The sequence below is a fragment of the Euprymna scolopes genome, chromosome 12 (genome assembly GCF_053919585.1).
Source record: "Euprymna scolopes isolate OS-2025 chromosome 12, ASM5391958v1, whole genome shotgun sequence".
Taxonomy (NCBI): Eukaryota; Metazoa; Mollusca; class Cephalopoda; order Sepiida; family Sepiolidae; genus Euprymna; species Euprymna scolopes.
Genome location: NC_136493.1, coordinates 149,863,937 through 149,891,471, shown reverse-complemented (window position 1 = coordinate 149,891,471; position 27,535 = coordinate 149,863,937). Strand labels below are relative to the sequence as shown.

Genomic DNA, 27,535 nt, shown 5'->3' with positions numbered 1-27,535 from the left:
TGGGCTGGCGCTGAATCCTGCTGCCACGCCCAGGGTCTGGCACCTGATTGCTGTAGGGGATCACCACACTATTCAGCACATCCAAGTACACTTTGGTGTTGATTTTCAAACCGATGTAGAAGATGTGAGGTAGCATAATGTGGTCCTTATTTGAAACCAAAGATCAAAACTTTGTTGGAAACTTTGTTGAGCTGTGTCTCAAGCGTTGAACAGTCCGGATTTGCCTTTTGAGGATGCTGGCAATGATCCTGTTGTCATAACTTGGATCGGTAGAGAGCATGAGTTGTACAACGGCGCATCTCCGATCTCGCTTGTGTGTCACTTTCAGACATGATAGAAGGCTCTTGTCACTCTTAGGATTTGTACACAATTGGCCATCTAGTAGATTGTCTACAACAACAACAAAAAAAAATCCGGTTTTCATCAAACGGAAATGGAATTATGTCATCTTTTCTAGGGTGACAATGTTATCGTTTCATCCTGTACGTATTTTATTGATAACCATAAAGAAGAGCGTTATAGAGAAAAACGTATTTGCGAATTCAAATTTTTTATTTACAATTTATATTTTATTCATAAATATTTCGTTATGCATACTTTTTAATTAAACACATACTTTCTTTTTACAAAGGCGTTACAACATATCAAGGTTGTCCTCGATAGGCGTCCAAAAAATTTGATATAAACGCGAGTGTACCTCGGGGATCGATCCTTTGACCTTTATTATTTCTGATATTCATAAATGACACCTGATAAAATTGTCTCTGAGATGGGTATATTTGTCGACGACACCACGCTCTATAGCAGGCACGTGGGGAAAACTAATGAGCACACATCTAAGGTAATGGCCGAAACCCTAGAGGAAGATCTTCAGTCTGTAGTGGAATGGGGTCATAAATGGATGGTAACGCTCAACACTACCAAGACAAAGTTCGTTTCCTTTAATAATTACATGAAACCTTACCAACCACCAATAGCTATGGCTGGAGATATTTTACCTGAGAGCACTTCGTTCAAACACCTTGGCTTAACGTTCACAAGAAACATGAGTTGGAATAGATACATTGAGATCATTGCTAAGGCTGCTGCAAAGAAGGTGGGCTCTCTCTCTCTCTCTCTCTCTCTCTCTCTCTCTCTCTCTCTCTCTCTCTCTCTCTCTATCGTGTTAGGAAGTTACTTACGTCTGAAAGTATCCTGTACCTCTATAAAGCCACCATTTGCCCATGTATGGAGTACTGCTGTCACATTTGTGCTAGTGAATCTGCTACTAGTCTCTCACTCCTGGAATGATCCAAAAGAGAGTCGCCAACCTAATAGGTCCTGAATTGTCATCTAAACTTCAGTCCCTGACCCACCGACAAAATGTTGCACCCCTCTGCATGTTTTACAAGTATTTTAATGGTGGATGCTTTGACGAACTTCAAGCACTTATACCCCCTCGATGGAAATACCCCTGACAAACTCGACAAGCAGCAAAGTCCCACCCCTACACAGTTGAGATCCCTAGATGCAAGAAAGCCTTTTACTCACCAGAACTGCAGGACTTTGGAATTCTCTTCCAGTTTCCTGCTTCCCCAACTGTACTGACATGCAGAAGTTTAAGCGTAATGTGAACAGACATCTTGCTGCTAAACTCCCTACATAGTACCCCTGCAAATTAGGCCCCTTATAGTAGTCCCCTACGTCAAAGTGGCAATATGCCTTGTTTGGGGTGAAAATGTAAAAAAAAAAATATTACCAAGTCGATTTTGAACTCTGTCGAGGCAGGATAGGTACCCGAGAAGCGGCTTCTCAGATGGGTCAACAGAACTCCGTCATAGGACGTACTTAGCTCTTATATAGGTAGACGATTGCATCGGCATTGAGATATCTGCTGGAGCGGTAGAATGATTCAACCATATTTCTGCCGTTTACAAACTCTAAACTTATTTTTTAATAAAAAGAGATGTTTCAAAAATAAAATTGAAACAATTATTTAAATGTTCAAACGGATATTGATATGTAAATGTAGTTTCATCCTAGTTTCATGGAAAGCGATGTACGAAATAAACGAGCATAGTAAGCTGGCCGTTTTATTCCTTTGTTTCGCTTACTACTTAAAACAAAAATTTTTTTTCTTGTTTTATCGTCGGATTTTTGCATCGAGATTTGTGTTGTATTGTTTATCTAATAAGGGGTACTGTGTGGTGATCGTCTAGTTGTTCTGTCTTTTTGTTGTATATTCATATTTAATTGTTCATATGCTTGTGTGTGTGTGTGTGTGTGTGTGTGTGTGTGGTACATGTATTTTAGACATACCTTCATGCGTCATTGATGTTGGTCCACCTGGAATTCATCTCGTGTCTTGGAGGGGAGACTGGAACCTGTTTTCGACGAAGGCTCATTCACTCCAAAACGATGAATTGGTTTTATAGTTTTCAGCTAACTGATTACAGCTAACCTGATCACGTAACTCACATGCAAATCCGATTAGCTGATCCTCACTTCCGGTAAAACGTGTCTACAATATAATTTACACACGCCCCTCTATTTCTCGGTCCATTTCCTAACATTTGGATGTAAGTGAAAGCATAAAAAGTAAAACTTATTTTGATAAAAAAAGCGTTAGATTAAAAAAACTTTGTGCATTAAAAATCATTCAAATCTGGTTATGTTATTACTGTACCAACTTGATGATTGCAAGACACGAGCCCAAAAAATGACTTCCATCGCCACAGGACCATTTTAATAGACAAATGCGTGAGGGAGTATCTATACACAGATGATGTTACAGAGTCTTAGCTTTGTACGACAGCCAAGTCTCTCTCTCTCGGTTCAAAATGTTGAAATCCAGCAACAAGCAAGAGCAAGATAGCCAGCAACAAGTTAAACTGCAGACCAGCTTAATTCCGCTTTATGGTTTTTAAATTAGAGATTTGCTTCTCCTAGAAAGGTTGCTTTCACCACGGCTTACAGGAGCCCTCTCCACCCCAACGCACACATACATACACACAAACACACACGGTGCTAGTTGGCCGTTGACCCCCAAAAAGGGTTCATTCGCCCTTTGGGAGGTCTTGTTTTTAATCCTTCAGGGAGACTAGCCGCCCTCCTCACCAAACAAGTCTGGTGGGGGAACCAGTTTAGTCGCCAGTGACCCGACCATGAGGCAGGTAGTACTGGGTTACATGGTACCAGTAGCATATGACATGACCTGTACCAACGTTACACGCATATGAACTGATTAAGAATAAACTAATGTATAACGATGTTTTCAATTTTGACTTCTATTTTAACATCTTAAAACTATTTTAACCGGCTAAAGACCCATAAAAGAACTCTCCATAAATAATCCAATCATTTTAAGCCTTTTCTAATAATTACTTTTAAAATGGCCAAAGAAACGCCAAAATTTAAAAAAAGTCTACAGAATATGTGAAGACCAAAATGCTTAAAAATAATTATAACGCTTTCTTTAATAATTACTGTCAAATACATATGTGTTGCAAAATAATCAGAAAAAAGTAAAAATCTAAATTTCTATAAAGGTCAAATACAATTTATGAATACCAAGCTACTTATAAACGGTTAAACAAAAAAAAATTGATCTTAAAAAGGTCAATCTGCAACAGTGATGCTATCTATCTGACTTGATAATCCCCACAAAAGGTTTTGTAAGTAGTCTTTTAGTAATTCATTTGAAATTAATACACCTTAGAAACTAATTGGTTATTGTGTGACTGTTACGTTTTAGAAAAAAATCCAAATAATTAAAACAAGACCTACACACTTACACACAAAGAAAACTTTTTTTGTCCTTCACTAATTTATACCCCTCTCTCTCATTTTACTTACACAAACGCCTGTTGCTCTCCCACCTCTCTCTTTTCATGATAAACATTGAAAAATGCGAAACTCTTGATAATTACGCTTTATGCAAGAAAAATAAAAACAAAAAACGGGATATTTTGCCCACTTAAAACGCGTACCAATGAAGATGTCAGAAATTAAAGATAATAATCATATTTGTCAGTTCATGTGTACATCTCATTAAGGCGTAGACTATAAAAACAAATTTCCCTAAATGATCTCATCTTTGGTGTTTATGGATGTCAACAAAGGAACGCCTACCTCATAATATGATTGTAAACGCGAATACAACATGAATACAACCAATAGATTTCTCATCAAAATTTACCCGAGCCATTCCTTCATTTCACCGCCAGTTATGGGTATAGTGTAGTAATATGTGTCAGCAAGATTGAAGTTTAACATAGTGCATATGAGTGCATGGGAAAATATCAGCAGCAGCGAAGGATAGCTGGCTTACAAAGAGATTAGCAGCAGCAGTAGCCGAAAAAAAAGCATATATGCAAATTAGTAAGTGTGCGCGAGAAGAAAAGGGGTGTAAAGCAGAAAAAATAGTCGACGCCGAAGGAGACGGACATTTAAAGTAAAGGTGAGAATGGGCCGGCTGTGGCCAACGTTCTGTCGGAAGAAAGAAAAACACGAGTCAGGTTAGATGGACATGTGGCAGCGAGAGACGTTTTAATTGGTGTTGAGATGGGAGAGTGAGAAGAAAAACAAAATATCCGAGTCGAATTTATTTATTTCTTTTCTTTGTTTGTTTCTAACCGCAACGTTACAGAAGGTTGGAAGTGCAGCCAGTAGCCTCCGTTGGTGGGGACCAGCGGCAAACAACAACTGTCATTGTGAAAATATTTGACAGGCAATCGAACACATCCCTAGGGTTCAATCCATGGTTGATTTGTGCAAAAAAATAAAATAAAAAATGATATGTGATGCATTTTTGCTAAACATTCAGCATTTTAAGCTGTGGATCAAGGATAAGTGGAGCAATCCATAAGAAAGGTGGTTATGATTGCTGTTTTAACATTTAAGCTATATTTACATAAGTCAACTACTAGATTTTCCTAACACTCACTTTTTTTTGTTAATCTTTACATTACAAAAGGATCCATTGTTTGAGTTGACAAATAAAAACAGCAGAGAAAGGAAGGGTGGGGGTTCAATTTCTATAAAATGCTACCACTTATATATTAACATCCGCATTTAGTGAAGGATTTCGGATGAAGGAGATGACATGCGAGAATAACTGACCCGAGTTAAAGACCGAAATGCAAGGATAAATTTGTAAGTGTAAAATTTAAACACAATTTTTCTATGACTTAATTAATTTTTTTAAAAATTGTAAATTTATATTTTAAAAAATTCTTTCAAATTTTTAATCATTTGAACAAAGTGTAACTGAATATAAAATGCAAGTTTTTGTTATTCAATAAAAATTGGATTTAAAAGAAGGTTTAGAATTTAACTTATATTTAAAATAAAAAAAATATATTGGATTTTAAATATGAACTGTAGTCTATTGTTATTTTTAATTAATTAAATTAAAATCAAAATGGCTGCACTTTTAAACTTTCAACTGTATCTATCTAAAAAGTATTATTTTTAATTAATTACTTTAAAATCATAACGATTGATGTTTTATAAATTAATTTGTATTGATATGAAAGATATTTTTAATTCATTCAATTAAAATCAACATGATAGCTGTTGTTACATTTAAATTATATTCATATGAAAAGTATTTTTTTTTTAATTAACCATCGGATGGGGGCGCCCGGTATTGCCTTGGCATAAAATGCACTTAAATATGATATTTTAATTTGTCCAGATTTCGTATATGTTATTATAGAGTTGTGATTTAACAAGCAAAAAAAAAAAAAAAAAAAGCAATATTTAGGTACCCTCAGCTAGAATCGAAACCGAAGCATTCAAAGCTGGTGATAGTTCCACTGTACTAACGTGACACGTATATAAGCGAATTAAAAATTAAAAATAAACCAAGATGAATAAACAAAATGTATAACAATTTTTAGAATTTTTACTCATTTTTGAACCGATTAAAAACAATTTTAACCGGCTGAAGCCCCCATAAAAGAACGGCACGTAAAAAATCCAATCATTTGCTTTGCGACTTTTAGTTTTGGGGAGATAGAGCTTGAAAATATGGAAACAGACAGACAGACAGAGAGACTGAAAGATATATAGCTATTTATATATCAAATTATTTTATTTAAAATCCAAATGATGTTTAAAAATTTAATTTCTATTATTTAAAAGATATTATTTTTAATAAATTAAGTTAATTACAATCCAAATTATTGATGTTTTAAAATTAAAATTTATTTACATGAACGTTATATTAAAATCGAAATGATTGAGAAATTAAAATTGAAAATGTGTTAAAATTGAAATAAGGATTGCATGTTAAATATTTAAGTTGAATTAAAAATATAAATGGCTGTTGTTTTAAAATTTCAATTGTATATTGTTTCTTTTTGATTAATTGATACATAAAAATGTTTTCTATTTTTACATTTAAGTTATATTAGAAATCAAAATGGTTGCAGGTTTAATATTGTAATTAATTTTAAATTATTATTTTTTTTAAATTAATTAATTAAATTCAAAATTAAAATAGTAATTAAATGAAATAAATTATGTAAACTAATCAAGTGATTTTATTTTTAAATAAAAAATCAAATTTTATGGCAAAATTACATGCTACGATCTCGCGACGCCATCGTGGAAACAGTTTAAAGAAACAAGGGAGATAAGTCCGAATCAAGATTTTAGAAAGCCATTCTTAACATGGGGAGAAAACGCATTGGAAAATTCACTCAAACATGATTTTCTTTATAAAAATGAAACTACTTGATCAATTTACACGATTTTTTGATGTACAATATTTTCTTTCCGTCACGATTACATACATTTATTTTGGATTTTTATATCGAGGGAAAATTCTGGACGAGAACTAATGGTTGTTTTCACATTTAAGTTATGTTTAATGCCAAAGTGGTTGTTGTCTTAAGTTTTGAATGTATTTGAGTTTATTTTTATTTAAAAATAAATGATTCTTTATTTACGTCATTTATTTATTTACGTCACCCTCTTATCCATACACTGCTGTTAGTATTACTATCACTATTTTACCCCTTCCACCACTTCTCCTTTCACCCATCCTTCCTTCTTCCATCTAAAAACGTTCCATATAAAAACAAACAAGCAAGATTATCAGAGTTTCATATTAAATGCATTGAAGCAACATAGTTTTTGATAATTTTAAATTTAAAATGAAATTTAATTTTTTTAGGAGTCATAATTTCCATGTTGGGATTATTTTTCAAATATTTTTAAACGGAAGAAAAATGAAAAAAATATTGTTTTTCTTTGTTTATATGAGAGAAAAAAGGATAAAGATAGGTTAGTTTGCCAAAGATAGATTAGTTTAGAAACAAATTTCTACTACTGCTACTACTACTACTACTACTACTACTACTACTGCTGCTGCTGCTGATGATGATGATGATGCTGATGATGATGATGATGATCGCTTGATTTATATGATATGCACAAATGAAAATTTATGTTTTAAGGATTGTCTTTTATTGGCAGGGCGAGAGCAAATATTTTTTGAAGTTTTAAACTTGAAAAATAATAATCATCCAGAAAAAGTTCTGCAAAGTATACTTAAATATCTGCAAAAATGTGAGAGGTGTACTCACTTGTATGCTACATTGTATATATATATATATATATATATATATATATATATATATATATATTTTTTTTTTTTTCAAGTAAGATCTTTGACTTACTTGTTGTTTCATCAAATACTTCTGCATGCAAAATCCGATCCCGCATTTTGCTAATTCCTACCCTCTGATGAGAAGGAAAGTACTTCTTCGAAACTCCGCGAATTAAGGACTATCCATTTATCTAGTGTTTCCTTTTCAGATTAAATATGTTTTTAACTCATTTCAAAGTGTTTTTTTTTACATATTTTATTAACTGTTTGCTCATATATATATATATATATATATATATATATATATATATATATATATATATATATATATATATATATATATATAAATTAAATTAAATTAAATTAGTCCAGCCTTGACGGTCGTGTTTTAAATTTCTTCCATTTCTTTTTTTCTACGCACACCTTATCTTTCTTTTAATAATATTATTTGAACTCATTCCCTTTTCCTTGTATCCATTTGTGAATTATTCCACGGATTTTTGCCTTTTGAATTACTTTGGACCAACTCCCAATTACGCGATTGCTTTGGATTTTACTTGTGGAAATAGAAATTTCACCAACTTTTTTGGATTCTGGACTTTTGGATTTTACCCTTATTGGATATTTTACCTTTCACCAGATTATCCATTCACGTGAAATCGCCCTTTTCCCCACTCTATTCCCCCTGCTTCACTATTTTTTTACCAAGTAAGATCTATGACTTACTTGTAGTTTCATTAAATACTTTTGCAAGCAAAATCCGAGCATGCATTTTGCTAAATCCTACTCTCTGATGAAAAGAAAAGTATTTCCTCGAAACTCCGCGGATTAAGGACTATCCACTTATTTTGTGCTTCCTTTTTAAAATTAAATATGTTTTTTAACTCTTTTTCAAAGTGTTTTTAACATGTTTTATTAACTACTTGTTCATATATATATATATATATATATATATATATATATATATATATATATATATATATATATATATATATATATATATATATATATAAAGCTTACTGCTGTACGTGCTAAAAGTCATAAACAGACTCCTCTATAAATACTTAGTATACAAAATTGAAATTTAATATATAGGGTATTTCGATCTGTAGCAAACTTTTAATTTTTATGTTTTAGCCGATAAAAATTGCTGCTAAGGGGTCAAGATTGAAAACAAACTAATCGACCTTGGCCGGGTAAATCGAATTTTTTGTTTGTCCTGCTGTTACTTTTGCATATGCGTAAAATTAAACATTACTTGCTCAAAAGGACTTAATTTTTAACATTTAGTAGGTAAGATATCTACGTTGCTTTAAACTGACCAACACTTTAATACGGACAACGCCGAGTAACCCTGCTAAATTTCTATAAATGACCCATTATTTTACGGTTTTGTAAACCACCCTGACAAAGCATGCATTTTAATATCCAACTTTGTGCATATTAAAAAGAAAACTTTGCATTATATCAATATATTTTTGTATTTGGATATTTTTTTCTGAATCTGATGTTAATATGAGAATACCTACCATTTATCTTATTTCAGATCCAGGTTGATAAAAAAAAAAAAAAAAAAAAAAATGGCTGCTCCCGAGTTAAAATCCATGATGCTTGGCGCATTTATAATTTTGTTGTTATTTTCATTTTTTCTTTGTCCGGCAAGTCCAAATTATACCAAAAGATTCAGTTTTTTTTTCCAGTAAAATCAATGGCTTCACCATAAAAGATGGTTTCCACCTGTTACTAATAAATGCAGATACTTTAAAATTCATTTGCCGAAAAGACAATCGATTTATATTAGAACAACGAATGTTTCAGAAATCCAATCGTCTACGAGAAATAAGATTTGTGGACTGCACTTTTCATATATAATTCAGTTAATCTAACACTTCCGCAAAATTTTTTTCATCACATTCGACAACTAAAACATTTGACAATTTCACAAAGTGATTGGAAAATCTTTTCTTTAGATGATTTCTGTCTCGTAAAAAAACATTAATACCATAAATTTAACGGCTTTGCAAACCACCCTGACAAAGCATGAATTTTAACATCCATCTTTGTGCATATTAAAAGCAAACTGTGAATTATATCAATATATTTTCTGTATTTTTATATTTTTTATGAATCTGATATTAATGTGAGAATTCCTAAAATTTATCTTATTTCAGATCTGGGTGGATAAACACCAAAACAAAATGGCTGCTCCCGAGTTAAAATCCATGATATTTGGCGCATTTTTGGTTTTGTCGTTATTTTCATTTTTTGTTTGTTGAGCATGTCCAAAGCAATGCACCTGCACGTACGAAAAGTTCAATGTTGCCGCTTCGTGCAAAATAAATAGTTTAACCTCAAACAATTCTTTCCATCTTTTACCAATAAGTACAAAGGTTGTAACATTAGTTTGTCCAAAAGACGATCGACTTACATTGGAACGACGAATGTTTCAGAAATTCTATCGTCTACGAGAAATAAGATTTGTGGACTGTACTTTTGACAAGATAGACAAACAAGCATTTGAAGGCATGCACTTCATGGAGAAACTTTTCATATATAATTCAGTTAATCTAACACTTCCGCAAAATGTTTTCCATTACATTCGACAACTAAAACACTTGACAATTTCACAGATATTCTCACTGCACGATTTCTGTCTTTTAAACAACATTACTACCATAAATTTATCGAGAAATTCTATCACGGAAATTGTGGAACATTCAACATCTTGCCCGGAAACTTCTTTTAGTCAACTAAAACAGCTTTTACTAAATGATAATAAAATTCGAATTTTGAGAAAAGGATTTGCCAAAAAATTTAAAAATATCGCGAAACTGACATTCCTCAACAATCAAATTGAAGAAATCCATTATGGTTCACTTGTAGATCTTCCTCGACTTCAATTCTTGGATATTTCACAGAATTACATTAAATTACTCCCGGATGATTTATCTACTGGCTGCCCGGAATTGTTGGAACTACCCATTTCCTGTATTGTAATGTACTTCATATCAAATGTATCTATTAAATATAGAATTTAACCCTCCTGCTATCTAAAATATTCAGAGCTTGTACAATTTTTCTAGTTAATTTGTAATACCATACCATTCTGCAACGCATTATCCTATTCCTAAGCCAACATAAAAATAAAAGGAAACTTTTTTTAACCTAAAGGAAAAAACAAACCATGTTAACTCCTTCCAACAAACGTGTTTGCAAATATAGCTGCTTCCACAGCATGAACTCTTACTTAGCCCCTCATCCAATAACAAACAATGAAAGAGCAATGCCCTGTAATCACTTTGAAGAGTATATAACCCTTTTAAACTAACCTGTTAACATTAACCACCAACGCAGGGGCGCAGAAATATCTGGATTAGGACCCAGGCGTGAGGAAAACCCTCTCGGTACTGATGGACCCGTAGATCTTCCCAGGTCATCCGTCTAAGAGAAGGGAAACTCTAAAACTTAACCTAAGGGGAGGAAGGCCTTTCCAGTCTTGGATGACAACCTTCCTAGAGCTGGTGCCTCAAACAAATTACTGGTCTGCAAACCTAAACTGCTTAAGGAGTAGATAGGCACTGTCTATCGCCCGGCCTCCGTACTTCTTCTTTGCCTATTAGCTAGGCGTAGAGATCGAATCACAGGAAGTCGACAGACCTTCAGCGGTCAATCTTGTTTCCTGAATAGGGCAATGAACGCCGTTTTCCCCACTCCCGACACATCCCATCCCCTAAACTGGGCACTTGGGAGTGCTTGAATGCCATAATGCCAGTACAAGTAGATTGGGCTGAACATCGTCTAATGGGTTGAGGGTACCGGATAGACAGTTCCTGGCTGCTGTTCCCGGCTGATAGTATAGGAGCCATAACTCTTTGGTAGCGCTTCGAGCGGCTGCTCCATCAACAGTTGTATAATATCGGGTTGTTTGTAGTGCCATGTGGCGCATGGAAAGGGACCCTGCACTCATCCCGGTGGGCTATCCCGAGTCCACAATCCTAGTAGATGGCAGGACAACTGATGGTCTGCTTGTGTTGCATGTCTGGTATTCTGCATAACCACTTGTTCAGCATCCCTTACCTAAACTGGAAAAAAAAAAAAATGATGACAGTACGATCAAAAATTACGCTAAAACCAGGCCCAAACTCAAACAAAACCAACCTCTGTGGGCTTAGAACTAATTTAAATGATGTCAAAGCATTTCTCCTAACAAACACCCCGGATATCGTAGCACTAAGTGGGACTAACCTACACTCCTCCATCCCCTCTAACTACTTTAACATGCCTGGATATCTCCCACTCTGCCGTAAGGACTCTGACAGACATATGCACAGACTTGGAGTGTACATTCGTAATACCCTTCCCTTGACTAGAGAAACAAACCTAGAATCGGATGATCAAGCCTTTATGTGTTTAGACTAAACATACAACACTCAGGACTTCACCATAATAAACAAAGTTTCTGAGAGCATAGACACAGCTCTCCTTCGCCACTAGCGCACAAGTACATGTATTTGGTGACTTTAATGTTCACCACAAAAACTGGCTTGGATTCTCTACTTACTCAGATGCAGCGGGCAGCACAACACATAGCTTCACTATATCTCTCTCTATCACAGAGGGTTACGATTCCAACCCGTTTCCCTGACCAGCAAGAATCACTTCTAGATCCGTTTCTGACCACAGTTCCCAATGATTGTATAACAAATGCTGACACCCACTCGGGAACGCTGATCATGCAGTGATAATGGTCGAAATCGCCCTAAACTCTAGACCCAAAACTGAAGAGTCAGTGCTCAAAACAACGAGATATTATAAAAAGGCTGATTGGGAAGCCATCAGAGATCTTATCAGAGATGCCCATGGGGAAATATTTTTTCTCTTCCTTCTGAACAGTGTGTAAACGAGACTACTGAATGGTTAAAAACTGCAATTGAAGCACATGTTTCCATGCGGAAATTGTATAGCAAACCCCACTCTCCCCAATAGTTTACTTCGACTTGCGCAACTGCCGTTGCTCAAAGGCAGCATGCATACCGCAGATTTAACCGACATAAGTCCAGTTCAAACAAAGAGAAGTATATAGAAGCTAGAAGTAATGTTAAGAAAGAAATAGTGACAGCTAAGAGAGAATTTACTGAAACCATTAAAAAACGCATCGAAGCACAAAAATTAAGAATGCGTGACTTCTGGAAAATCTACAACATTGTAGTAAATAATGGGCAATCAACAATTCCCCCACTAACCAACAATCACGAGGTTGTTTGCTCAGCAACCGAAAAGGCTAATATGCTTGCCAGTCGGTTTGCCTCAGACTCCACACTGGACCCTTCCAACCACCCCCTGCCTGACTTTCCGTTGCGGACAGACGCCACGCTAGACAATCTACAAATTTTGTTCTGCTCATCTTAAGATCAAAAGCATGTGGACCTGATCTCATCCCAGTTGTGCTATTAAAAAAGTGCTCAGTCGAAGTAGCTCCAGTTCTCTCCAAACTCTACAACAAATGCCTTAATGAATCCTGCTTCTGGGCTGTTGGAAAACTGCTTCTGTGGTACCAGTATTCAAGAATTCTGGCGAAAGAACTGACCCATCAAATTATCGCCCCATTAGCCTCCTCCCACTTTTTGTCAAAATATTTGAGACCATAATTAACCATGCTCTAGTCCATCACCTTACAGATGCTAAACTTCTGACTGACAAACAATATGGATTTAGACAAGCCCATTCCACAGCAGACATCCTCCCTGTAACAAAGCGGGAAAGGGCAGAGCGGTAGTTCTAGATATATCTAAGGCTTTTGACAGGGTACTGCATGAGGGTCTCCTCAGGAAAATTAGATCATATGGTATTACTGGTAGAATACTTAACATAATTAAATCCTTCTTAGATAAGAGAAAAATTCAGGTTGTCTTCAACGGTCGTACATCTAAACAATATGATATAAATGCGGGAGTGCCTCAGGGGTCTATCCTTGGACCTCTATTGTTCCTAATATTCATTAATGACCTCCCCGACAAAATTGTCTCTGAGATGGGTATATATGCTGATGACACCACACTCTATAACAGGCATGATAGGAAAACAAATGAACATATATCTAAAGAAATGGCAAAAACACTAGAGGATGACCTCCAATCTGTAGTGGAATGGGGACAAAAATGGATGGTCACATTCAATGCTGCCAAGACTAAACTGGTTTCCTTCAATAATTACAAGAAACCTTCTCTGCCACCAATAGCAATGGCCAGTAAGTTTTTATCTGAGAGTACATCTTTCAAACTGCTTGGCCAAACGTTCACAGGAAACATGAGTTGGACCAATTACATTGAAAGCGTTGCCAGGGCCGCTGCGAAGAAGGTAGGCTCTATCTACCATGCTAGAAAACTACTTACACCTGAAAGTATCCTATACCTCTATAAGGCCACCATTCGCCCATGTATGGAGTATTGCTGTCACATTTGGGCTGGTGCATCTGCTACTAGTCTCTCGCTCCTTGACAAGGTTCAAAAGAGAGTCGCAAATCTGATAGCCCCTGAACTGGCATCTAAGCTTCAGCCTCTGTCCCATCGACGAAACGTTGCATCCCTTTGCCTGTTCTACAAGTATTTTAATGGTGAATGCTCTGGCGAACTGTAGACACTTGTGCCCCAACGACGTAGACACCCTCGACAAACCTGACAGGCTGCTAAATCCCACCTCACACAGTAGAGATCCCTAGATGCAAAAGATCTTTCTACTCCAGTATTTTCTTCCCCAGAGTCGCTAGACTCTGGAATTCCATTCCAGGTCCCTGCTTCCCCAACTGTACTGACATGTAGAAGTTCAAGTGTAACATGAACCGACATCTTGCTGCCCAAATCCCAACATAGTACCCCAGTAGTTGTTGCCCCTGATAGTAGCCCCCTACACCAAAGTGGCAATGTGCCTTGTTTGGGGTGAAAATATAATAAAAAAAATTTCCAAAAAACCCAATTACTGAACTCCCGATGATTTTCAACAAACTTCAGAATCTAAGAAAATTCCAAGCTCAAAACACATTATTAAGTGACATTTCCATTATTGTGAATATGTCCATAGAAGAACTGAACGTGCAAAACTGTACTTTAAACACCATTCCTATTCCTTTCTGTGGAAAAAGTTCAATTCTCCGAATTTGTGTTCTTAAAGAGAACAAACTCCAAGATATTCCAGCAAACACTTTCCAACAATGTCGTTATTTAAAAGATCTCGATTTATCAGGAAATTTCATCAAATCTTTGAACGCAAATTCATTTAACGGACTTGATAAATTGATGAAATTAGATTTATCAATAAACAATTTATCACATATTGACAATATGACTTTTCAACAATTACAGTATTTGCAATATTTAAATTTAAGTAAGAATGTATTGAAAGAAAATCCCATAATTCCACAATACATTTTAAAATCCAGTTTCAGAAAACACAGTTTGACCAAATTTCTCTGTATCACTTGGATATTTTAAATTTAGAAATGAACCATATTCAGGAAATAAATAACAGGGCATTTTTTTTTGCTTTTCTCTTATAAAATTGGACCTTCAGAAGAACGAATTAAAATACGTAAAAGTATTTTATTTTGCTTCCTTAATTAATTTATCATTGCTAAATATTGCTTTCATATTTTATTTAATCTGAAAATACTCCATGCGCAGCACAATCAGTTATCGACTCTAAAAAGAAAAATATTTCCCTCATTAATTCAAGAAATAACAAAATCAAATCCATAGAAAAAGGAGCATTTGAAAGCTTGGTATATCTGAAAAAGTTCGATCTTAGATGGAATGATGTTGTCACTGTAGATTCTTCAAGTTTGCGGATAAAGCCGATGAAAGTCATTAATTATTCAGTGTTTGGTAATTCACTTGAATGTGGTCATCGTCAGACATCGTCAAAATATAATCCAATCAATGAATATGTAATATTTCCGACTAAATGCCGTGAAGCTTATATATATTTCTTTGAAACATTTTCAAACTCCACCGACAAACAACATAATTATAAAAGAAATCCCTTCTTTATTTTACTTTCGTCTTGTTACTTAAACTGTCTACAGAAATGTACCGGAAGTTATATTTGCATGATTAGATACGATCTCACAGAGTTTCTAGTTGATTGCAAGAAAATAAAACGGACTAATTCTGTTACACTTGACGGGGGGGGGGGGCAACCATGCAAGGTGTTTTGCCCATACAAGACCAACCGAACATTTAAACGATTACTTCCAGGCTTTTAGGGAACTACGTAGGAATTGGCGCGAGAACATTCATCAGTTTCAACAGGCTTAAAGTGTTGCATCTGGAAAATAATGATATATGAGTGAATATTTCATCACTTTATCATCTAAAATTAAATCGGATACACTTCTTGTGGAGAAATGCGTGACTTACCTGGATAGACCACGTGCGGGTCGGTCACCGAAAATAAATAAAAAGAAAGAAAAGAAACGGTCAAGACTCTTATTTATAGAGTAGTGATCACGTGAGTTAGAAGAATATGCAAATAGAGGTGAACGATTTTGCGATATAAAAAGCCTGTGTTGTTAAGAGGAGGGGCAGACTGTTGGCAGAAGTCAGTGCTGTCAGACGTGCTTTAGAGTTTTGTTATTATATGCTGTGCTCGATTGTTGGAGAGAGAAAAGAAGAGGAGGAACCAAGAAGACATTCTGCAGGTACTTTGATACAACGGGGGCGCAATTCAACAATCAACCATTTCCTTTTGGTTTAAGAACACAAAGGAATCGAGATACTTGACTTTGTGTTGGTTTTAAGCTATTTCGGCGCTTGGTGTGCGGTGACTAACAATGGACAGATTCGACATTCGCTTAATACCCGAGTTCGACGGATCTACCACTGGACCGGCTGTCGTCGAATGGATTGAGAAGGCAGAGAAAATCTGTAAACTGTGCAAAATTAAAGAAGCAGCCACAGTTATCCCTTTGAGGCTAACCGGAGGGGCCTATGCAGTCTACCAACAACTCGGAGATGAACCAGACTGGGATGAAATCAAGCAGAGCCTGTATACAGCGTTTGGTACAGATCCATTTGTTGCGTGGCAACAGTTCACGAGCCGGAGACTTCAACCCAAGGAAACAGTCGACGTGTACCTAGCCGACCTGCGAAAATTATCTGTACCGTTTGGTGGGGTCAACGATAAAATATTAAGCTGTGCTTTTTTGGTAGGCCTACCCGAGGAGGTCAGTAAACTATTGCGGGCATCATCAAGAATCGATGAATTGTCAACTGATGAGTTATTGGCCCAAGCTCGAAACATCTGTAAGGAACAGGAACCAATTGCAGCAGCAGCTCGTTTTCGACATGGAGGCAATGTGGACTCTCTTCCAGATATTAATAAGCATGCCACCCCAGTGTGCTATAAATGTGGGGAGGCCAATCATTTTGCTAAAGAGTGCCGGAGTGATAGGAGAGGTGTATATCCACAATCAAAGAGACCAGTGCAATGCTATCGCTGCAATAAGTTTGGGCACATATCTCGCAACTGTTTGGGAAACGAAGTTAGGGGCAAGGTACTATCGCTACCCTTGCCCCCTGCCAACCAATAAACACAGGATTGCCTGTCATTAGCGTTAAACTTGATGATGTGCAGTGTTCAGCACTTATAGACACGGGGTGTTCCCGGTCTATAGTTAGTGCCCATTGCTGTCCGGTGTGGCGGAGGAACCCAGTCGGCGTTATGACCATCAATGGCTTATCACGGGTATGTTGTGGTGAAGGGACAGTCACAATCTGTACTGAAAAGGGTGACACAGCTAAAGTTGACGTTCTGGTGATGCAGGAGAAACCCCTTGGCTACGACATGTTGCTTGGAATTGATGCAATACAAGCACTAGGAGGCGTTACAATCACAGCAGCTAGAGGTATCAGGCTTGGAGAAGGGAAAGACGTCTGTGCAGCCATGTCGATTGAAGAAAAGGACTTCTGTGCTACATTTGATGACAACGAAAGGGTGTGGACTGCAAAGTGGAAATGGGCCATGGGCCAGGAACCAGATCGGCTGTGCAACACGATTCCAGAGTATGCAGTTTCTACCAAGAATAGGGCCGCATATGAAGAAGAACTTCAGATGTGGATTGACAACGATTGGTTAATACCATACCCACAGGAACGTCTGGGACCACCCAAGGGATTAATTCCGCTCATGGCTGTTGAACAACCTACCAAAGAAAAACTTTGTCCCGTAATAGATTACCGAGAGTTGAATCGGCATGTTAATGCGTTTACCGGAAACGGAGATGTGTGCGCTGCTAAACTGAGAGAGTGGCGTCAAAAAGGGAGCAATGTAGCACTTCTGGATCTAAAGAGGGCCTACCTGCAGATACGTGTCCATGAGTCATTATGGCCGTTTCAGACAGTACTACTCAAGGGAAAACTATATTGTTTGACACGTTTGGGTTTTGGCCTAAACGTAGCACCCTTGATTATGACAACCATTATTAAAACTGTTTTGATGCAGGATGAGACCACATTAGTCTCGTCGATGCAGAATTTGGATGATAGTTTGACTCGAGTACCAAAGAGGTGGATCGATGCAATGAGGCAGGGATCCGATCTTCAACAACAAACATGCGCGACTGTAACGGATCAATTAACACCTGACCAGATCCGTATGATACACCAGCAGAGTGGACATCCTGGAATTCAGAGGACTGCATATTTTGTCCGAAGAGTATGCCCTGCAACTACAAAAGCATCAGTGAAAGCAGCCATATGTTCGTGTGAAGAGTGTCAGAGAATTGATCCGGCACCATCCCAATGGCAAAAAGGGAAGCTCGAGGTGGAGGGCAACTGGCAGCGAGTAGGGATGGACATAACACATTATGGGGACAAACATTTTTTGACCTTGACGGATTGTGGCCTGACGCGTTTCACAATATGGCGCCTGTTGACACGACAGGATGCAGCCAGCATTATACGACAGTTGAGAGCCGTCTTTTTTGAACGTGGTGCCCCGATTGAAATTCTGACTGATAATGCCGCCACATTTTCGATGTCAAGAATTTCAGAAATTTGTGCACGAATGGGGGATTAAAATGCATTATAGGTGTGCATATTATCCCGAGGGTAATGGTGTAGCAGAACGGTGTCACCGCACCATCAAAAGAATTGCAGCCAGGACGCAGTGCTCTATTCCAGAAGCTGTGTACTGGTATAATATAACACCCAAGGACAATGCAACACCAGCAACTGCACCAGCCAATGGGATTTACCAATATGAACAGCGTGTGAAAGGAGTTGATGTCATACCATCAGTGGTGAGTGTTGTCAATACACCATATCAGGTGGGAGACCTTGTTTGGATAAAACCCCCGAATGCTGGGTGCACTACGAAATTTTTCCGGGGAAAAATAGACGAAATCATAAGTCCTCAGACCATGTTGATTGGTGGCATACCACGTCACGTAAAAGATATCCGCCCTTGTTATACCTCTTCTGATTCTGAGGACGTTGAGGAGGATCACACACCGTTCAGAGATGATCCTGATCACTTACTGCCCCTTCAGGTGAGCATAGAAACACCACCAACAGAACCAGACGAGGGAATGATGGGACATACCGATGACAATAGTGATGAGAGCGATGGACACAAGGAAGTAATGCCTCATCGAAATACTCGACAGAGACGAATGCTGCCCACCCCCCATGATTGCGAAACCCCACGAGAAGGGATGATGGAGCACACCGAGGAGATGACACCTCTGATTCTTCGAAGAAGTACCCGACAAAGACGGATACTGCCCCCCTGCCCTGATTGTGAGATACCGCCTATGGAACCACGAGACGGGATAATGGAACAGACTGGTAGTAATGATGGTGGTAATGAAGAAAACAGCAATGAGGAAGTGCTGCCCCCGATTCTTCGAAGGAGTACCCACCAACGACGATTGCCCGCATGTTCTGTTTGTGATCATGAGATCAGGGGGGAGTGTGGAGAAATGCGTGACTTACCTGGATAGACCACGTGCGGGTCGGTCACCGAAAATAAATAAAAAGAAAGAAAAGAAATGGTCAAGACTCTTATTTATAGAGTAGTGATCACGTGAGTTAGAAGAATATGCAAATAGAGGTGAACGATTTTGCGATATAAAAAGCCTGTGTTGTTAAGAGGAGGGGCAGACTGTTGGCAGAAGTCAGTGCTGTCAGACGTGCTTTAGAGTTTTGTTATTATATGCTGTTCTCGATTATTGGAGAGAGAAGAGAAGAGGAGGAACCAAGAAGACATTCTGCAGGTACTTTGATACAACGGAGGCGCAATTCAACAATCAAACTGAAATACCAATCTTGGAATATGACGTGAAATTCTGTCGAAACAAATCTTTAAATTCAACTTTACAAACACAATCACCGGTTCAAGACACAATATGGTCTGTCGATTGGAATGTTGCTGATCGTGTTCGCTTTTATCATTGGTTCCATTGTCTATGGGTATCGTATAGAAATCCAAATCTTACTTTTCGTTCGTTTTGGTTGGCGAATTCTAACAAAGAAAAACCAGTTGGATGAAGAGGACAAAGAATATGACGCGTTTGTTTCGTATCACAATTCACAGGATGCATTTGTGGTCAACGAAATGCTTCCTCATTTGGAAGAAAACACAACTCCAGCTTATAAATTGTGCGTTCATTTCAGAGATTTTCTGGTTGGAGCTGCCATTGTAGATAACATCATTGAAAGTATTGAAAAGAGTAAAAGAACGATTCTTTTGTTAACAAATGAGTTCCTCACCAGTGAATGGTGTAGATACGAGTTTCAAGCGGCCCACCTGGAATCTTTATCAAATAAAATGAATAACCTCATTGTGGTTTTGCTCGAAGATGTCGACTCGGATTTGCTTGATGGTGGATTAAAACTTTACATCAACGAATTTTCTTTGTAATATAATACACAAAAATCCTGTAAAGACAATTCATTTTATAATTTCGTAACAACGTTAAATAAAAAGAAAAATGACTTCCATGAATAACAAATAACAAATTTATTAAAGTGAGTGACACGGTTGGGTTGTTACATGAAAAAGGTATTTAAAATACAACAGGGTGTAGGTTCCGAAAGTTTAAACTATGTCATGATGAAGAAAGTAAAAGAATGTTTCCTAAAGTATCGAGTTTATGGATCGTTGCTCATCTTTTGAATTAGACTCCAAAGATGTTAGATCAAGATTTCAAGTAACGACTTTAACGATAACTTTTTCCACATCTGAAAAAATATATTGTAAAATTGTGGACGTGAGTATTTATTGTTTACACTTTTCTTCTTATATCACATATGAACGATTATGCATGTGAGCCTTTCTTTATTTGTAATAAATGTTTGATTCATTTGTATTCAAGGTAACTTGTTCTTTTCACTACAAGGTGGAACGATAAAAGTGTCGCCCTACATGAACAACACTATAGCTTTATTTCAAAACTTTTATTGAAAGAATCAATTTAGGTAACGTGTTTATGTAGTACAAGTGACATCTATTCAATGTAACTGCCTTCTGCTTCAATCAATCGGTCCGGAACTGGGAGTATGACTTTTCCACAAGCACTAGCGGGAGTTCAGCAAATGGCCGTGAGCAGGCTTGCTTTGGTGTTCTGGAAGATCATGTTGCTAATGTTCTTGATGTATGACCAAACGAAGTAATTCAGTGGGTTCAGATTGGAGGAGAGGGGGACAGTGAGAGAAAAATATGAAGTCGTAGCACTCCTTCTGAAGCCAGGCGTGGGTCTCTTTGGACTTGTCGGCTAGCGCCGAGTTCTGCTGCTACGCCCAGGGTCTGCCAGCAGCCACTTGATTGCCCCAGGGGATCATAACACTCTTCAGTACATCCAGGTACATTTTCGTGTTGACTTTCAAGCCGACTTCGAAGATGTGAGGTAGTATGATATGGCCATTACTTGAAACCACACCAACGACCATAACCGTAGCCAGAAACTTTGTTTTCATCACCTTGGGTATGTCCCTGTTATTCATGACAATCCAGCCATGGATTTTGATTATGCTGGCAATGGTTCTGTTGTCATAACTTGTACCGGTAGTGGCGCATCTTTAATCTCGCCCATTGAACATTTTTTTCACTTTTACACATGATAGAAGGCTGCTATCACTTTTGGGATTTGCACACAACTAATCAACTAGTAGGTGGTCTGCAACAACAAAAAGAAAACCGGTTTTTAAACGAAAATGGAATCATTTTGTCTTTTATGTTGCAACAATTTTATCGTCCCATCATGTATTTTAATATATTCAAGCAAACGACTCACCGTATATCTCTTTGTCTGCCTCTGTCTTTCCTTCTCTCTCGTTCTCTCTCGTTCTCTCTCGTTCTCTCTATCTATCTCACTCTTTATCTCACAGTTTCTCTATATATACAGTGGTGTAGCTAATGTCACTTGGGGTTGTTCACTCAAATATCACCCGAATGACCCCAATTCACCCTATGCTGAATGATCCAAGACAAAATCCAATACCACAAAATAATCAGTTCGAATGAAAAGATTTTCAAAAATGCAAATGTTCATTTGCAGAACAACTAAATACAAAACACGACAATCCGTGAAAGGATGTCCTTCGATACTATGGTCTTAGAATGAATGCTTTCTTGTTTTTGTGGATAGCACAGCCAGAACCAACGATTTCGACTGGCTCATGGTTAATCGGAGATAAGTTTTCAAGTTTCATTTTCGAGAAACTTCTTTCACATGATGCCACAGAAAAACATGTCAGAAAGTCAGCATTAGATATGGCAAGAGTCGCAAACCTGATAGGTCCTGAACTGTCATCTGGGCTTCAACCTCTGTCCCATCGACGAGATGTTGCATCCCTCTGCCTGTTCTACAAATACTTTAATGGTGAATGCTCTGACGAACTGCAAACACTTGTACCTCCCCGACGTAACTACCCCCGACAAACCCGACAAGCTACTAAGTCTCATCCCTTTACAGTGGAGATCCCTAGGTGCAAGAAAGCCTTTTACTCCAATAGTTTCTTCCCCAGAACTGCGGGTCTTTGGAACTCCCTTCCGGGATTCTGCTTTCCCAACTGCAATGATATGCAGAAGTTCAAGTGTAATGTTAACAAACATCTTTCTACTCTTCTCCCTTCATAATGACCCCGCTAATTAATTCCCTAATAGTAGCCCCCTGCTTCAAAGTGGCACTGTGCCTTGTTTGGGGTGAAAATTGAATAAAAAAAAAAAAAAAAAAAAAAAAAAAAATTAAAAATTGACAGAGATATTGTGCAGGGAAATGTACAAAGACAGACACGTTCACTTTTATAGATATATAGATAATATTAAAAATAAATGAGAAATATAATCTGAAGGTAAGGTTAGTAATATACTTTTTGTCTTGCAAAATTGAATAGGGATGATTCATAAAATATAACATAAAAATATGGAATTCTGAAAACTTAAAAGTTAAGATTTTGGTGAATCAATAAAAATTAAATATATGAGTTATCCCCCTTTAATCACGGTGTTGATGAGATTAGCTTTTGAAGAGATAAACCAAGGAAATTAGAATTTGAATTGAAACTATGATAAAATTACAAAAATAATTTTTAATTTTAAATTCTTGACTTAACAAATATGGAATGTAGATTTATTTTAAATTTATTAAAAAAATAATCTTTTTTAGAATAATCTCTTAATAACAAGCTTTTCTCACGGAACATAAGAAAAATCAATTTGCAAAATCGTGGATAAAATAAAAAATACAAAACATTTTGAGTTTGAATAGAGACTTTTGAGTTTGAAGGTGAGACTTATGAATTTAATTCATGATTTGAAGGTGTCGTCCAGTAATTTGAAAATAAATGAATTAAATAAATAATTTAGTGAAAACAAAAAAATTAATTAGGTTAGAAACTAGTGTTGGGACGATTAATTGAAATTGGAATCGGGAATCGGAAAAAGCGGAATCGGTATCTGAAAAATTATAGTTTTTTTAAATTTTTAAATGAAAAATGAAATAAGCACAAATTGTTTTTTTTTTTTATTAGAAGTTGTTCATTTACAACATAAGACTGAGAAGGGCCCAGAATAAAAATCTCATTTACAGATTTAACATTGGTTAGCAGAGTTTAATTTATTTTATTTATTAGTCATTCCCTTTTGCCTTTGTAATCGTTTAGTATCTATTCGCTAAAATCTCTATGTGCCCTCATCTGAGGGAGTTCATATGATTATTAACAAATTTTAAATGCTCTGGGCGGCGGCGGGGGGGGGGTAAATTTCGTTGGTGCCAGTTGTACATTAGGATGTTTGTTATGGCTTCTTCTGAAATAATTAAAGTTTTATGGCACTTTCTTAGACACAAGGAAATCCTCAGACTCTCCAAACTTAATTTAATTTGTTTTTATTAGTTTTTATTGTAAGCAAAGTGAATATTCTAAAGGTCACTTGCCTATTGAATATCACAGATTTTAAAACGCTTTTCGCACCTATTTGATAAATGGCCACATGGTGTCTATTAGAGACTTGGGACTTTAATATCAAAGATTTAAGATGCTTGGAATTTTTTCTGGTACTGGTTTTGTATGATCACCACATTCTTTGAAATATTCCCTATTTCCTTATATTTTGTTTCGGTTTGGCCTGAGTGAAAATATAGATGAAAATCCCACAAGTTTATGAAAACTTTGGAAAGGCAAACATCAAGAAGTTTGTTAACTTAAAAAAACTTTCATTTACATTTAAAATACCCTAAACATGAGATTCTACCTTTTAGGCGATTACGTGTGAGCAGACTGAAACGTTATTTTGGAATTTAGAATGGGGGTTCAGTTGTGCATATATGTATAATGTAAACTGATCCCATTTCTGTACATTATAACTTTTTAAGCAGTTAAGTCATTTTTACCACTAATTCTAAGGCCGATCAGCAAAATCATAAAATCACATGTAATTGATATATTTTTCGTATTGCCACACGTACTTAGGGTTAGTAGTAGGAAAGGAGCGTGGTTTTTATGACTGTTAACAATACTGTATATTAATACGATAACATGTGTATTATTTATTTTGGGTGTCACGATTACATCCGAGTGACTATGGTTTAATTATGGATTCTCATTTCTTATAATAAATAATTTTACCAAGAATTCTTCATGACTTTTGTTTTGGTTTTGGTTTCGATTATAGCTGATGGCGTTCAAGTCATTTATTTTCTTAGAAATAATTTAACCAAAAATTATTCATAAGTTTCGGTTTCGATTTCGATTGTAGCTGATGGACCTCCAGTGATCGTTTTTTTTTTAATAAATAATTTTATCGAGAATTCTTCATAAATTTTTGTTTTGGTTTCAAGTGTAACTGAAGGAACTTAAGCTGATGCACCCAAGTCATATAGATATATATTTTTTTATTTTTGAAATCGCAACTTTATGATATATAAAAATCGATAAAACATTAACCCTATAATAATATATACGAAATCTGCAAGAATTAAAATATATTTATATGTACTTTACAACCTGGCTACGCTGGGCGTCCTTGCTAGCTTAGATAAATACTTTTGCAGTTTTAACAAGAGTTACAATAATATCAGAGCATCTCTATTTACACCATGAATACCAACATCAATATATTACGCATGAATGAGTCTCCTGTGGAATTTCCACAGGTCCCGCTAGTTGTTATTTGCATCTCGTTTTTTTTTTACAGTAAAGCAAATCAATTTAATAACACACCAAATTATAATTAAAATAAAATTTAAACATTCATAGAAGGAAGGCACATAATAGTTAACGAAGCCCAACTCCCTCTCCATGTTAAAAATGGTTTTCCAGATTGTAACATTATTATTTAGAAATTCGTTCGTAACAATAAATAAATATTTTGTTCTTACATCGTTTTCTCATTTTACCAACCAATCGTCGACTATTTTCAACTGTTTATGAAAACTTTCAAGTAGCATGTTGTATACTAACAATGAACTGATTAAATTTGGCTTTGTTTAAAATCAAAATAAACCTTTTGTTGTCTTGCAATTTGCAATACATTACAAGAAAAACATTTGAGAAAAAATATACCCGGAAATTACCCCGGATTTATGCCATAATTTGAAAATTTACGAAAAAAAAGTCCCTTATAAAATATTTATAAATATTAAAAGAACCGGAATCGGGAATCGAATCGGAATCGGAAATTTAGAATGGAATCGGTAAAAATTTTGGAATCGTCTGACTACTATTTGAAACACATGTAGTACTAAGATAATATAAAATTAAACCATTGGCCGAGATTTACATCTAAAAAATAGGAATACGAAAATAGAGCGATCCTTAAATTCCATGGTCAAATGAAAATGATTAAACAAAAACATGACTTAATTTCTATTGGTATATGTATATTGCCCAATTGTTGAAATATTTTAATATATTAAATACTTGGATAAAAAATATAACATCTTTTTGTCTGGGTACTTTTGACATTTGCTTTTCTATTTTATATTTAATTCAATCACCATTTAATTTTTTTTCTTCTTCTTCTTCCCTGATCTTTCTTATTTACTTTCTATTTACATTATGTGTCGGGAGCCGTGTGAAAAGCATCTTATTTTTCTTTTATTAATATTATTGGAATTTTCCCCTTTTCTTTTCTTTGTACATATTTGTGAATTATTCCATGGATTTCGGTCTTTTGGATTATTTTGGATTATTTTGGACCATCTTCCAATTACGTGATTTCCTTGGATTTTATTTGTGCAAATGGAAATTCAATTAACTTTCTTGGAGTTATATTTTTGGATTTTACCGTCATTGGATTATTTACCTTTCATCAGACTATCCATTCACGTGTAATCACCTTTTTCTTCACCATACTCCCTCTACTTCACTTTTTGTTATCAAGTAAGATCTTTGACTTACTTGCAGTTTCATCAAATACGTTTGTATGCAAAATCCGATCCCGCATTTTGCTAATTCCTACCCTCTGATGAGAAGGAAAGTATTTCTTCGAAACTCCGCGGATTAAGGACTATCCACTTATCAAGTGTTTCCTTTTAAGATTAAATATGTTTTTAACTCTTTTTCAAAGTGTTTTTAACATGTTTTATTAACTGTTTGCTCTTATATATATATATATATATATATATATATATATATATATATATATGCATCTATATATATAGATATATATATTTCTCTCTATATATGTATTTATATATGTATATATCTATATATATACACACACACACACATATATACTAGCAAAAGTACCCGTCTTTGACTGGGTTCAAAAACAGCCTACAGAAAATGGACTCTGATTTATTAAAGTATGATAGTTTATGAAAAGGAAGGATTGTAAAGAGATAGCTTCGAATTTGGGGGTATCAAAACCAAAGCAAAATATGATGAAAGTAAAAATAAAATAGATAAACCCCATAATTTATTATACCATACCTGTTCACACTGAAACACATCACAATATTCTGTGGATCTATATTAAAAAATATTAAAAAAACCTTGTTAAACTTTGTGACATATTTCCATTCTATGGAGGTCAGGCGCGAACGAACAGACCATAATTTTATTATAGCATATTTCTTCACACTTAAACATAATTATCAAAGTATACTTACGCAGGTAGATATGAAAAGTCTTTATTAAAGTTTGTGACTATTTCCATTCTATGGAGGCCAGGCGCGAACGCAGACCCCACAATTTTATGAACCATCCCTATTTAAGTTAAAACATACTTATCAAAATATTCTTATGCATATTTATATCAAAAACACTTGTAAACGTTTTTTTTTAATTTTTAAATTTTTATTTCCATATTTCGTGGACCAGGCGCGAACGCAGACCCCACAATTTTATGAACCACCGTCCTGCTAGATCAAACATACCCATTCCTGTGTCTCGGTACATCTTCTATCATTATATGTAATCAGTTTTTTAAAATAGTCAACCA

The 27,535-nt window shown here is 35.9% G+C and overlaps 1 protein-coding gene across 2 annotated transcripts in view; it reads left to right on the top strand.

The window, feature by feature from the left end:
- The first annotated feature begins 655 nt into the window (after window positions 1-655).
- The window catches only part of LOC145291538 (toll-like receptor 2 type-2), a 187,428-nt gene continuing 160,548 nt past the window's right edge, over window positions 656-27,535 (top strand). The window contains exon 1 of one of the 2 annotated variants that reach the window (XR_013869454.1): window positions 656-5,133. The gene's annotated coding sequence lies outside the window, so the exon portion shown is untranslated. The remainder of the gene's footprint in view (window positions 5,134-27,535) is intronic. The other variant, XM_080137542.1, reaches the window with a different exon arrangement.